Source organism: Amblyomma maculatum, chromosome 5 (assembly GCF_055883805.1).
Source record: "Amblyomma maculatum isolate TAMU_Amacu chromosome 5, ASM5588380v1, whole genome shotgun sequence".
Taxonomy (NCBI): domain Eukaryota; kingdom Metazoa; phylum Arthropoda; class Arachnida; order Ixodida; family Ixodidae; genus Amblyomma; species Amblyomma maculatum.
Window position 1 is genome coordinate 25,386,361 of NC_139348.1, and position 14,100 is coordinate 25,400,460.

Sequence of the window (14,100 nt, forward strand, 5' to 3'; positions counted from 1 at the left end):
TAGACATTTTTTGGATATATATAGTTAAGCTGCATCTACTGTCTGCATTCTCCTTGACATTCTTGCACGTTTTATTAGTGTAAAATAATTTTTATTCCCACATCGCCCCAGCAATGCATTTTTGTTATGCTTGCCGTTGTTTTCATGTAACTAAGATTTTGACATTCAGCAGTCATTCTGGGTACTGAAGCCTAGCAAAGAACACCATTTTCCAAGCAGTTGCTACAGCACAAAGTAAGACGACTAATAGTATACTATTGAGTGGCTATGTTATAACTCATATATAAGCATTTTGTATTCTGATCCACGCATACAGTACCTATTTGTTTGGTACCTTCAATATGAAAGCAAACTTCTTTTAGCCTAATTATTTATTCTCCAATGTACATGTCAATGTTGTATGATTATTGTCATCATCATCATGATCAGCCGGACTATACCTACTGCAGAACGAAGGCCTCTCCCATATTCCTCCAATTAACCCGGTCCTGTGCGAGCTGCATGCACTTGACCCCTGCGAATTTGTTATTCTCATCCGCCCACCTAAATTTCTGCCGCCCCCTGCTACGCTTTCCTTCCCTTAGAATCCAGTTTGTTGCCCTAATCGACCATCGGTTATCCTTTCTTCGCGCTAGATGTCCAGCCCATGACCATTTCTTCTTGATTTCCGTTAGAATGTCAGTGACGAATTATTTCTCTGACCCACTCTGCACGTTTCCTATCTCTTAGCGTTATCCCTACTATTTTTCGTTCTATAGCCCTCTGCGTTTTCCTGAACTTAGGTAGAACCCTCTTTTTTAGCTTCCACGTTTCAGCCCCATAGGTAAGTACAGGTAAGATTCAACTGTTGTATACTTTCCTCTTGAGCGATACCGGTAAGTTGCTAGTCATAATCTGGGAATGCTTGCCAAATGCTCTCCATCCAAGTCTTACTCTCCTTGTTATTTCCTTTTCATGGTCCGGATCTGCGGTTACTACCTGTCCTAAGTAGAGATAACCGCCTACTACTTCCAGTACTTCGCTACCTAACGTAGACTGCTGTTCCTTCCCGAGGCCGTTGAGCATCAACATACCTAAAAACGTTTTGATCATCTGAGCCAAAGAGGTTTAGGTTGAGAGACTTGTCTTTTCAAGCCAGATAAAATGACTGTGTAAAGGCGCGATACATGACTGAAAACAGTATAACAGCTTAAAGGGCGAGTTGGTGCTTCATAGTACCAAGAACGTAGGCAAAACGTTCACAAACACGAGGAAAGTGACACAACAGAAGCGCACACTACCAACTGTAATACGAAACTGAACATGCACTTCCTCTTCAAGACTCAGCCACACCTTTCTCTTCTATTCCCAAGTACATCGCGCTCGAAGACCACTTCTTCCCCAAGGAGGTGTCTAGACAACAATAAATGTTAGTGGAACAATCGTCCCAGTCCATCACTCACATCGTCCAAGCATGGAAGCCACAACTTCCCCCACATAGATTCAAACTAGAAGAACCGCCACACATCTGCAACTACCGCGTAAACCGTTCACTCTCACTCGAAGAACAAGTCGAATACCTAGGTCACCTTCTCTTATTATAGTCCAATCACACGAAACGTCCTCACTAAGACAGCAGGTCCATGAAGAGAGCAACCCCGATAATCACAAATCCCTCGCAACAAATCTGGAGCATTCCTCAAGAAAGGAAATTTTTCTGCGTTAAGACAGTGAGGCTTCACTAGCATATGCGCTATCTTCCTTTTTTATCCGCAACGTCTCCAAAATTTCCCGGTCAATCTTGTCCCGACTTCTGCTGAATAATATGTCATTCACAATACACAGGCGTGACAGAGTGGGATGCAAAGGCGGTGGTATTATAGTTTTCGTCAGTCGAGCCCTGCCTTCATTTACCGTTGTTATCAAAAGTTATAATGAAATTCTTGGTGTAAACAAGTCCCTTCCTGGAAGCCCTGTCATACTCATCGCTTGCTATCCAGAGCCTGATTGTGATTATTCCTTCGTCAAGGAACTGTACTCTGTACTTGTCTGCTTAAAGAGTCGCTTTTCCAGAGCAAATTTTTAGCTTTTGTGGCGCTTTCAATTACCCAGACATAGTTTGGGAATATATAACCGCTACTTCGTGTCAGTTGAAGGAATTCATCGATCTTGCACTCTTGTTTAACCTCGCCCAGAAATCAGCATGCCAACTAGGATCAGCAACGTGCTTGACCTGGTTCAAGCAACATGGTTGAGTGGAATGATCCACTCAATGTCTTCCACAAACGATCTCAGCGATCACAATCTAATGATGTTTACTGTAGCAGTGCCGAAGCCGCTTCGCTACTCTTCCACTAAAGCCATCCGTGATTATAGAAGGGCAAACATCCCTTTTATAAACGCCTAACTGGACAACTTTTTTCACACATTTCATTAGCTTGCCTCTTCAAGAACAGTAAACTAAAACAGTTTTTTATTCAAGCATAAACTTTTGCAATTAATTGAAACTTATGTCCCAATTATTTCCATTCATGGCGATGCCGGTAAATCATGGTAAACCAAAGCGCTCTTCCATTAGACTGGAAAATTAGCAAAGTTGTTCCCGTATTTAAAAGTGATGAATTTGCCACTATCTTCATTTAAACCTTGATTCATTTTTTCAAACTGATGTTATATTCTAAGACTTTTCAAAGGCTTTTGATCGTGTTCCTCATTTGCGACTCATATGTAAACTTTCCTCTCAGCCTAGAACGATTAATCTTATCTTGGGTTAAATCCTTCCTCACCGACCGCTTTCAGTTCACCGTCAGAGGAGGACATCCTTCACCCTCAACCAAGGTTCTTTCTGGCGTTCCACAAGGCTCAGTTCTTGGCCCGCTCCTTTTTCTCATCTATATTAACGACTTCCCCTGCGGCATTTCATCATCAATACCCCTCTTCGCAGATGATTCTGTCCTGTATTGCCGAGTGTCGGCTCATACTGACCAGAACATGCTTCATTATGACAACTTTAATAGAGGACTGGTGTAATAAATGGCTGATGCCGCTTAATATTTCAAAATGCAAGTTTATGCAAGTTTCGCGCAAACGCTCTAACATCACACAAGTCTACACTTTAAACCCTGTCAATATTTCACAAGTAATAACGTAACATTACCTCGTTGTATTAATCTCAAGCAAAATAAATTGCTCTGAACACATAATTAAACTAGTCACGGAGAGCTCTAAAACACCAAGCTTTATTAAAAAAACAATTATTTATTTATTTATTTTACCCTCAAGGCCGGAGGCATTACAGAGGAGAGTGGAGGGTACAAAACGTAATAACAAACAAATAGAAAATAACACAGACAAGCCGGTCGACTACATATACAATGTTGGCTATGGCAGTACGAAAATGATGAATGTCTTCAATGCTGGCGATCGGAGCGGGAAGGTGGTTCTAGTCCTTCGAGGTACGAGAGATAAAAGACTCGCAGCATGTTTTCGTCTTGAATAAAGAAATCCCAACCTTGTGTGCATGATCCAGTCGAGAAGAGGTGTATGTAGGCAGGGGAATGAGAACGGTACAAATCAGTGGGCAGTGTGGAATATAATTTAATGAAAAAAACAAAAGCACGAAATTTTACGACCAGACGGCAAAGAAGGGAGGCTTAAAATGCGCTTCGTTGCTGAAATACTAGCGGTACGATTATAGATGTGCAGGATGAAACGAGCGGAGTTATTCTGAAACATTTCAAGGGCGTGAGTTAGATTAGCACAATGTGGGTACCAGATGGACGCAGCATATTCTAGTTTAGTATGGACAAGTATTTTGTACAAGATGAGTTTAAGAGGGCTAGGGGCGGAAGAAAAATTACGACGGAGGTAGCCGAGCATGCCATTAGCATTGTTAATTATCGTGTTAGTGTGAAGTGACCAAGTGACACCTAGAGAGATTTCAACGCCAAATTAACGGTAGGAAGTCATGAATTCGACAACTGTGTTATTTAAAAAGTAGAGCGTAGGAAATGATAAAGTTCTGGAGACACGTAGTAATTTACCTTTAGAGGTGTTAAGATCAATTTTTCACTAATTACACCAGTTAGAGATAGCGTCAATGTCAATTTGCAAGGCTCTAGAATCGTCGGAGCTGTTAATTTCATGAAATACAACACAATCATTGGCAAACAAATAAATGTTAGACGATAGACAGTTAGGTAGATCATTAATAAATATAATGAATAACAAAGGATCTAAGACGGAACCCTGCGGCACACCAGAGCCAACAGAACTTAAGGAAGAGTTAAGATTGTTGACAGACACAAACTGGGAACAGTTTAAAAGAAGTGTTCTATCCAACATAGAAGGTCAGGTTGAATATTTAGTTGAGATAGCTTAAAGGGAAGAAGACCGTGAGAAACTTTTTCAAATGCTTTTTTGAAGTCGATAAATACGCAGTCAGCTTGTGAATTGCGATAAATGATAACGTGAAGATTCATCATCAGCCTGACTATACCCAATGCAGGGCGAAGGCCTCTCCCATATATCTCCAATTAACCCAGTTCTGTGCTAGCTGCATCCAATTGGACCCTGTGAACTTCTTAACCTCATCCGCTCATCTAACTTTCTGTCGCCCCCTGCTACGATTTCTTTCCCTTATAATCCAGTTTGTTACCCTAAGCGACCATCGGTTACCTCTTCTCGCACTACATGTCTGTGCCCATGCCCATTTCTTCTTCCTAATTTCTACTAAACCGTCAGTAACTTGAGTGATTTCTCTGACCCACTCTGCACGCTTCCTATCTCGTAATGTTACCCCCACTATTTTTTTTCGTTTGTTAATTTAATTCGGCCTATTGCAATGATTTTGGCGAAGCAAGGAGACGGGACCATAACCAACAAGAAGAAGAAAAAAATGAAACTCAAGAAACCACCAAAAAGAAGTTTACTCTCACCTTGCACACGGACCCTAGTTTTCCATCCAGGTTGGGTAACAGTGTCTGCGTAGACGCTTCCCTGACTTGACCTTCTCCAAAAATGTAACAGATCGGAACTGGCAAACGTCAGAGCAATATCTCGGCAGCCACCATTTCATTCTGGCGTCGACCCTAAAAACGGAGTAAAGACTCGCCATGTGCGTCAACCGAGAGTTATGCAATGGGAATTATTTAGGGAAAATGAAGAAAGCTGCCGCACGAAGGATTAGATAGAAAAAAAAACGGAGGTCCTGATGAGTCACCTTGGAGAGGCAATAAAGACTTTCGAAGGGGTCGATGCCCCAGAGATAGCGATAGCTAACTGCTTCACATGCGGGAGGCAAAACATTGTATGGAGTGCTGACTAGACAAGTAAAATTGGAATCGTAATCTTAGAAGGAGGATGGCTAGACATAACAACGAAATGAAAAATCATGCGGTCAAATTGTGTGAACCGAATTTGTGTCGTAGATGCGACCAGATGGAAAGGAGAATGAGCCTTTCCAGAACGTGGGGTCTGCGGAGACACCCGTTAGATCCGACCAACTCAAAATCCCAGTCGGGAGTTAGATTATCAAAAGCCAGGTACGCATTTAAGAGTACATACGCGAAGTTTATGGCCGCAATAATCAGCATATACATTGCCGATACTCATAGCACCTCCCTTCCAGAGTATGACGGAGCTCCCAACGAGAAGCTGGACGCACCCATCACGGAGGCGGAGGTCAAGGCAGAAATATTCGGACGAAAAGGAAATCGGCCCCAGGCCCGGACGGGTTAACAAAGAAAATTTCAAGAAATGTTGATGAATCCTCGACAGTGGAAGTCGCAAACGTAATTATCATCCCAAAGCCGGGTAAACCACCGAAACTAGCAAATATCAGACCTATTCTCTCATCATCATCATCATCATCATCAGCCTGATTATACCCACTGCAGGGCGAAGGCCTCTCCCATATTTCTCCACTTAACCCGGTTCTGTGCTAGCTGCATCCACTTGACCCCTGCGAACTTCTTAATCTCATCCGCCCACCTAACTTTCTGCCGCCCCCTGCTACGCTTTCCTTCCCTTGGAATCCAGTTTGTTACCCTCAGCGACCATCGGTTATCCTCTCTTCGCACTACATGTCCTGCCCATGTCCATTTCTTCTTCTTAATTTCCACTAAAATGTCGGTAACTTGAGTTATTTCTCTGACCCACTCTGCACGCTTTCTATCTCTTAATGTTACCCCTACCATTTTTCGTTCCATAGCCCTCTGGGTTGTCCCCAACTTAAGTAGAACTTTCTTGGTTAGCCTCCACGTTTCAGCCCCATAGGTGAGTACAGGCAAGATGCAACTGTTGTATACTTTCCTCTTGAGCGATACCGGTAAGCTGCTAGTCATAATCTGCGAGTGCTTGCCAAATGCGCTCCATCCCAATCGTATTCTTCTTGTTATTTCCTTTTCGTGGTCCGGGTCTCCGGTTACTACGTGTCCTAAGTAGACATATTCGCCTACTACTTCCAGTATTTCGCTACCCAATGTAAACTGCTGTTCCTTCCCGAGGCTGCTGAACATTACCTTAGTCTTCTGCATATTGATTTTCAAGCCTACCTTTCTACTTTTCCTGTCTAGTCATCAATCATTATTTGCAGTTCATCCCCCGAGTTGCTTAGCAAGGCAATGTCATCAGGAAATCGCAGATTACTGAGGTATTCTCCATCTACCCTTATCCCTAACTGCTCCCATTCAAAGTCTCTGAATACTTCCTCTAAACAAGCTGTGAATAGTACTGGGGAGATTGTGTCTCCTTGCCTAACACCTCTCTTTATGGGAATTTTGTTACTTTCTTTATGCAGAACTATGGTTGCTGTGCAGCCGCTATATATATCTTCCAGCACTTTCACGTATGGCTCGTCTACCCCCTGATTTCGCAATGCCTGCATCACCGCCGAGGTTTCAACTGAGTCAAATGCTTTTTCGTAATCAATGAATGCTATGTATAAGGGCTGGTTATATTCCGAGCATTTTTCTATTACCTGATTGATGGTAATGCGTGGGGAAATTGATGAGGCATGTAGTCCAGACAGGACTGACGCGCTTTGTGAAAAAAAAACGACCAGTGGCCGCACGAGATGTTCGGCTTCCGACCGGGCTTGTACATGCAGGGCGTGATGCTCCCACTCAAATACGACATAATCGACTCGCTTTCTAGAGACGCCAAAGTGATTCTCGGCACGGACTTGAAAAATGTTTTGATAAATTCAAATACGAAGCGATCATCCGCGGTCTCCAATAAATCGAGGTAGGTACATTAAGGTGTTTTTGTCAGGCAGAACTGCTTGCATGAAGTTTTAAGACATTCAGTCCCCCACAGGGAAGGTAGGAGAGCTGGGGGGCACCGCAGGGCTTGGTTGTCTCCCCGTTTATTTTCAACGTGGCGGTGAGGGGCCTATCAGAAGCTCCGAGGAGCTTAAAGGGACTAAACATCAGTATATATGAGGATTACAGCAATCTCTGGTTTAACCAGGGTAGCGATGCGAGGAGGAGGAATCAACATTTATTAGGCCCGAAATAAATCGGTGGCGCATGCAGGCACTAGACGTGATGGTTCCCTAATTGCAGGACCCATATACTCCCAGCAGCTCCTGGCCCCTGTCCGTCAGTGCGAACTGGATCAATAGGGCGGGGCCGGATAAGAAGGTCTCCCATCGCTCAAGGAGTTGGATATTGGGGGTATTGGCGGGTAGGGGAGGCGGGGGGGTCTTGAGTTTTTTGCATTCTGCCAAAGCGCGCGGTAGTGTGCTTTTTTCTTTTTTGCAAAAACGACAGCGCTTATCGTGTTCCGCAGGGTACATGCGATTCATCAGTACGGGATGCGCAAGCGATCCCGCCTGCGCTCGACGCAGGATCGTTTGTTGTTGCCTGGTGAGTTTGAGGTGTGGTTCTGGCAGTGTCCACCTTTCCTCTCCGTACATACGGTTTATCTGCCGAAAGCTGGTAACCGGATGCGGTAGCGCTCCCGGTTCGTGCTCGTCCCAAATTGACATTTCTCGGGCATGGTAGTCTGCGATGGCGTTGCCTGCTGCGTGTGATTGAGCCGGGTCCCACACGAGCTCTATGGCTCTTCCCGGAGTCTAGCACTTGGATAGAATGGCCCGGGCCGTTGAGGAGATTACCCCCTGCGGTAGCTTATGTAGATTGTCTTTGAGTCGGTGACTACGGTGTCCACGCTCGACTGCGCGAGTGCGAGGGCCACGGCCGCTTCTTCGGCAACTGCGGGGTCTATTGTCTTTATGGACTCGCTGACGATCAGCCTATTTTTTGACGTAACCACCTCCGCTGCACGGTCACTGTATTTTTGGAGTGAGGCATTTGCGTATAGGACGCTGGAGTTCTCTTCCAGCTTCCGGGCTATGACTTTGGCCCGCGCGGTGCGTTTCTCGTCGTCCTTGCCCGGCGTCATGTTCCGGGGAAGAGGTTTGGTCTGAATAGTCCTCTTCCAGCCTTCCGGCTGGGCCGCCTTTATGGGTTCTGACTCAATCTGCCATCCTATCTTGCGTAGGACTGCTTTTCCATGATCCGTGTGACTGTGCCGGATTCTCTGATTAGAAAGGTGGGCCTCAATGAGCTCCTCCACCGTGTTCTGGGCGCCCATATATCGCAGCGTTTGCGTGGACGTGTATATAGGCTTGCCCTATGCTTGCTTCGTTGCCTTACAAAGAATCTTGTTTAGGGTGTCTCTACTCGCCTTCGTCAGCTGGAGATAGTGGGCTGAGTAGATAACCCACGACACGAAGAACGCGCGTATCAGGCGGATGGCATCGTCCTCTTTGAGGCCTCGGTTTAATTTAGATACCCTTCTAATCATACTGGATATCTGTTCAGTTGTGGTCTTGATCTTTGTGATGTGCCTTCCCGTCGGTCTGAAGTGATAGGCCGAGGATCCTAATCTGCCGTGTTAGCTTGATGGCCGGTCTGTCGACGGTGACGATCACGTTCGGAGGCAGCTCTTCCTTGGCTCTTCCCGGTTGGATCATAAGCAGCCCTGATTTCTAGGGAGCGCAGCTCAGTCCGCATGACTTTGCGTACTCGTGCATGGTAGTTGCCTGCCTCTGCAAGGCTTCCTCTATCCAGGTATCAGACCCGGCTCGAGCCGTTCACACCGTACTATCGTCGGCATAGAATGCGTAGATAACGCCTTCGATTTGCTTGAGTATATCGCGCAGGGGCAGGAGGGCCTGACATTGAAGAGCAGGGGCGACAAGACTGATCCCTGTGGGGTGCCTCTATCACGCAGCTCGACAGGGTCCGTCTTCTTCTCCCCCATCGTGATGGTAGCTGGTTTGTTTGACAGAAAATCTTGGATGTAGCTGACTGTCTTTCGGCCCGACCTGGTCATATTGAGATTCTGCAACACGCTCGCGTGGGACAGGTTATCAAACGCTCCCTTTAGGTCAAGGGCGAGTATCCCGCGCGGCGCGTTCCTCGTTGCCGGCTTGGCGACCAGTTCGTGAAGTTGGATCATCACGTCTTGGACGCTGAGATGTTGTCTGAAGCCGTATATTGTCGCCAGCATCTCATCTATTTTTTCGAGGTGCTTCTGCAGCCGGCGAAGGACCATGTGCTCCATCACCTTCCCGGCGCAGGACGTGAGGGAGATGGGCCGCATGCTGTCTGTCGTGAGGGCCTTGTCGGGCTTTAGAATGAAGCAGACCTCCACGTCCTTCCATTCCTTCGGCAACCGCGAGCTCTCTCAGGCTTCGTTGATGTCCCCTAGGAGGCCGCGGGCCGCTTTACCGCTTGTGCTGCCGAGCAATTTGTATGTTATGACATTCCTGCCGGGTGCACTTACCTTGCTACTTTCATCTATCGCTGTCCACAGTTCTGTCATGGAAAACGGCCGGTCCAACTCTTCGTGGTCGGGGCCTTCGTACCTCACGGGCACCGGGTACTGCCCCTCCTCTGTCTTAAGGTACTTCGCCTTCGTACTTTCAGGAGCCTGCAGCCGTCTCCCTTCTACACGTTGAATACTTGGTAAGGTTGCGATTGGTCGCAGTTTTGCTACTCAGCGGGTCGATCAGATGGCGAGCGATGCGAGCATTGAGGAGCGCCTGCAGGCGGCGGTGGGCACTGTTTTAGATTATGCATCCAGTATGGGTCTAACATGGTCGCCGCGAAAATCGGAATTATCTATAACCCAAAGTCACTCCGATACAAGCGCAGCTGAGAATATCACAATAAAATATAAGAGAAACCAGTTCCAAAGGTAGGTCAAATCATATTCCTAGGACTATTCATTCAGGAGAATGGATATAATGATGGGACAATCAAAACGCTAAAGGGATGTGCCATACAAACCATTGACATATTTAGAGAGATCGCACTGAAAGTACGAGGCCTGAAGGAAAGAAGCTTGCTTAAACTAACCCACACTTACGAAATAAGCCGCGTGAGCTATGCCACGCCGTTTTTAAATATCAGGTCGCAAGAGGAGAAGAGATCAGACGCTCTCATACGACGGTGCATAAGTAGGGCCGGGGGCTTATAGTGCAGATAGCTTGGACGAAATAGCGGAGGCTGTCTGCTGTAAAGATTAAGTCGAACGACCACGGGCAGTACATAACACATAAATATCTAAAGACGCAGAACCTTTAATTACAAGAAGCTTTAAAAACTTTGGATGGGTGGTTATGGGAAGCAGAACTGAAACTTTTGCCGCAAAAATCCAGTTACATTCATGTGGGGAACAAGAACGGAAGAAATTTCGCGATAACTTCACATTGAAGATTGATAACCACCATTTACAGAAAGTGGGCGAGATGAGAGTACTTGGGCTAGACATATATAAGTCGGGCAAAGTACTCAATGGCTTCATAATACAAAAAAGGCTTCAGCGACTACGCTGCATTTATTCTAACGAATCGCGTCTAGAGGAGAAGGGGCCCGAACTGATATAGCTATACGTCTTGTGCGCTCAGTACTTTATCCTAGGATAGTGTACCAAGCGCAGTTCCATAGACTAACGAAACGAGAGTGAGCTGAGCTAGAAACGATAAATAAAATGCAGTGCGCACCATCACGGGTTTGCCAAAACTTACCCCCATTCCTATACTTCAGGAATATGCGCAGTTGTACACCCTGACGGAAATTATTCAACTCAGAGAAGAAAGAAGAAATTTAAAGAGAAAGTATGTTGAGCCTGGTTGCAGCTGTATACAATGAGGTGACAGCACAGACACCAAAATAATAGACCGCCCTCCCTGGTCCTACACAATAACTACTACTAATAAGAATACGAAGCCCCATTGTAAATCCCAGCCGACAACATGTCCAATGATTGACGTATGTCCTGAATATGTATAGCTTATACAGATGCATCAGTGATACAAAGTGGTGGAAGAACGGCAACTACCAGCCCCACGCATGCAGCATTATTCACACACAAAGTGTACATAACGACCCACCTGTACTCATTTGTCATTACAAGTGTATGTTATCAGCGATGCGATGAAGGCTATAAATGCCATACCATCTATAATCGAAGCTAACATTTACACCGACTCTCTAGCAGCTATTAAATCGCTCAAGAGGTTTACAAAAATACTAAGCTTTACCCAGGAAATACATGCTTTAAATAGGAAAACAACAAAATGCGTTCAGGTATATTGGATACAAGAAGACGGTAGTAACACAGATTATAAAAAAACGATACGCGTACACACCAAGCCGCTAACACGAATGCGTCACCCACAAGCCTTCCATTTGATCCTCACTCCGCTTTCCCAATCTTAGTACCTGCTATAAGGAAAAGTGCACGTGGCCTTGTTCCCCCGTGCACTTACTCCCTCCCTCATAATGCAAGGAGAATGGAGGAGGTTTTCCTAACAAGGATTAGGTCTGGAGCGTCCCTTACTCCATCGGTGACTTGCCGATGGGGCTCTGTAGAGGATGCAGTGCAGAGCCCTATGTGTCCAAGGCCAGCTGCCGAGGCGGATCTCGCCACATTTTCTGGGCATGCCCAGGAATGCAGCCGCCAAGATTAAGACGACTACAAGTAATTGGACTGTCGGCTACAAAAGAAGGAACATTTACACTTGTGGCTAATGGACAAATTACGAGCTGAAGCTTACGCCGGTTCCTTGACGAAAATAGACTGCATGACTGCCTTTACGCTAAAGGACAGCCTCATTATATGCCATATGACAAGCCTTCGAATAAAAACAAGAAATATACTCGAAATGCTAGGCCTGCCGACAGATAGGGGACTACGAGAAAAATAAAGCATCCCACTGCACTGTCGAGAAAATCTAATCCCCCCCCACCTCCTTCGTAGTATGCATCCCATATTCAACATAGAGAGGAGGGAGAAAAGAGCAGACTCACTAATCAGACGCTTCGATTCGATCGACAGCAAGTCGGTTGCATACGTGGACGTGGGAAGTGGCAAAACGGGGCCGGCGGTCACCTCGGTGGTCGACGGCCGAGGTGCCCGGTATCAGCCGCCACCATTAGAAGCCGCGATACGGAAACGGCTGCGAAAGTTGCAACAGCGCTCTGCATGCGTCGGAACGAAAGCCAGTTTCATAATTAAGGATAGAAAAACGGCAATCTGGAATTTTAGAAAGGGTAGGGTCTCGCCGAAAGTGGCAAGGATTCTGGCCAGTAGACGACTAAATAGAAAAATTAGCCTAATTTGGACCCCTGCACACGCGTCCGTTCCTGGCAACAAAACGACCCACAAGTTAGCCCGAGTTCTCTTCTTCCGGGAAACTGTGAAGCCGCCAAACTGCCGGAACATGGCCGAGCGTCTGCAAAATTATACGGAGATTATCGAAAATTACAGGTTAAGCAGGAGCCTGGTGCCACCATCGGATAAAGGTCCAAACAATAGGGAGGCAGTCGCATGACGGCACCTGCAAGCTGGAAACTTCGCAAACCCGGTCGGGGCATATTATGTGCTGATGGGTGATAGAAAAAACAATAAATACAAGCACTGTGGGGAGAGAGTGACCCTCGACCACATAATCTGGGAATGTGCTAGCTCCCCAGAGGCTAAAGCAAATATAAATTGTAGAGAAACCTGGGAAGCGCTGCTGCGGAGCGAGGTTCCTGCTCCACAGCAACAAGCCATCCACCTGGCTGAAGAAGTCACGAAGAAACAAGACCTCTTTGCCTGCTTGTGATCGCGGAGGTCCCGGCTCCCGTCCTTTGGGCCTGGGCGCCGGGGCCGGGACTATGAGACCTCCCTATCTGGTGGAAGAACAAAATTATCACATGACGCAAATACGCAAATGTGCATAAACTACAAAAAAACAGTAGCTATGACTGACGCGAAAAGTCAATCCGCTGAAGTTCTGCTACAACATCGATAACAACACATTATCTCGGGTAAATAATTACAAATATCTAGGAGTTATAATCACCTCAGATTTAAGATGGAATGACCACATAACGTACACTGTAAATAAAGCTATGAGGCGACTTGGATATTTGAGGAGAACCCTTGCTAAATCCCCAGAAGAAATCAGACTTCTTGCCTACAAATCTTTCATTACCCCGGTTTTAGCGTAAGCGGCAGTTGTTTGGGATCCGCACACAAAGATCAATGTCACCAAACTTGAAAATGTCCAGCGTAAATGTGTCAGGTTCATATACAATTCTTATAGCTGGAAAACATCCCCAACAGCACCTTTAAAACAGCTAATTTAGAAACCCTGCAGGCAAGACGATGCCAAGAAAGATTAAAAATGTTTTATTTGATGTACCACAACCAGCTTGGCATAGATAGAAATGCATACTTTCATTCAGTTACCCAACGACAAACCCGTTCTTTTCATTCTAAGAAAGTGAGCGGTTTTTCGTGCAGAACAAATGTGTTCAAAGCCTCATTTTTTCCTAAAACTATCCGTACTTGGAACGACCTACCTGCAAATGTGGTTGAGTGTTCGACGTTGTCTTCTTTTCTTAGTGCCTTCCATGATAAATAGCGGTGTTTCACATTGTCATATCATGGTGTTTACACTTCACTTTTTTCGTGCTTTTTGCTCTGTACAAGTGATATGCCTTTTTTTTCGTTGTCGTCATTCGCAAGACTGAATGTACTAGGTAATGTATTCTCGTGAATTGTATTCTTCTGTACCCCCCACTCCTGCCTAAAGCCTGACATGCAGGCTGGTAG

The 14,100-nt window shown here is 45.8% G+C and overlaps 1 pseudogene; it reads right to left on the bottom strand.

Moving 5' to 3' along the window:
• Positions 1-7,534: 7,534 nt before the first annotated feature.
• On the bottom strand, positions 7,535-11,026 carry LOC146187881 (uncharacterized; annotated as a pseudogene).
• Between the last annotated feature and the right edge of the window lie 3,074 nt (positions 11,027-14,100).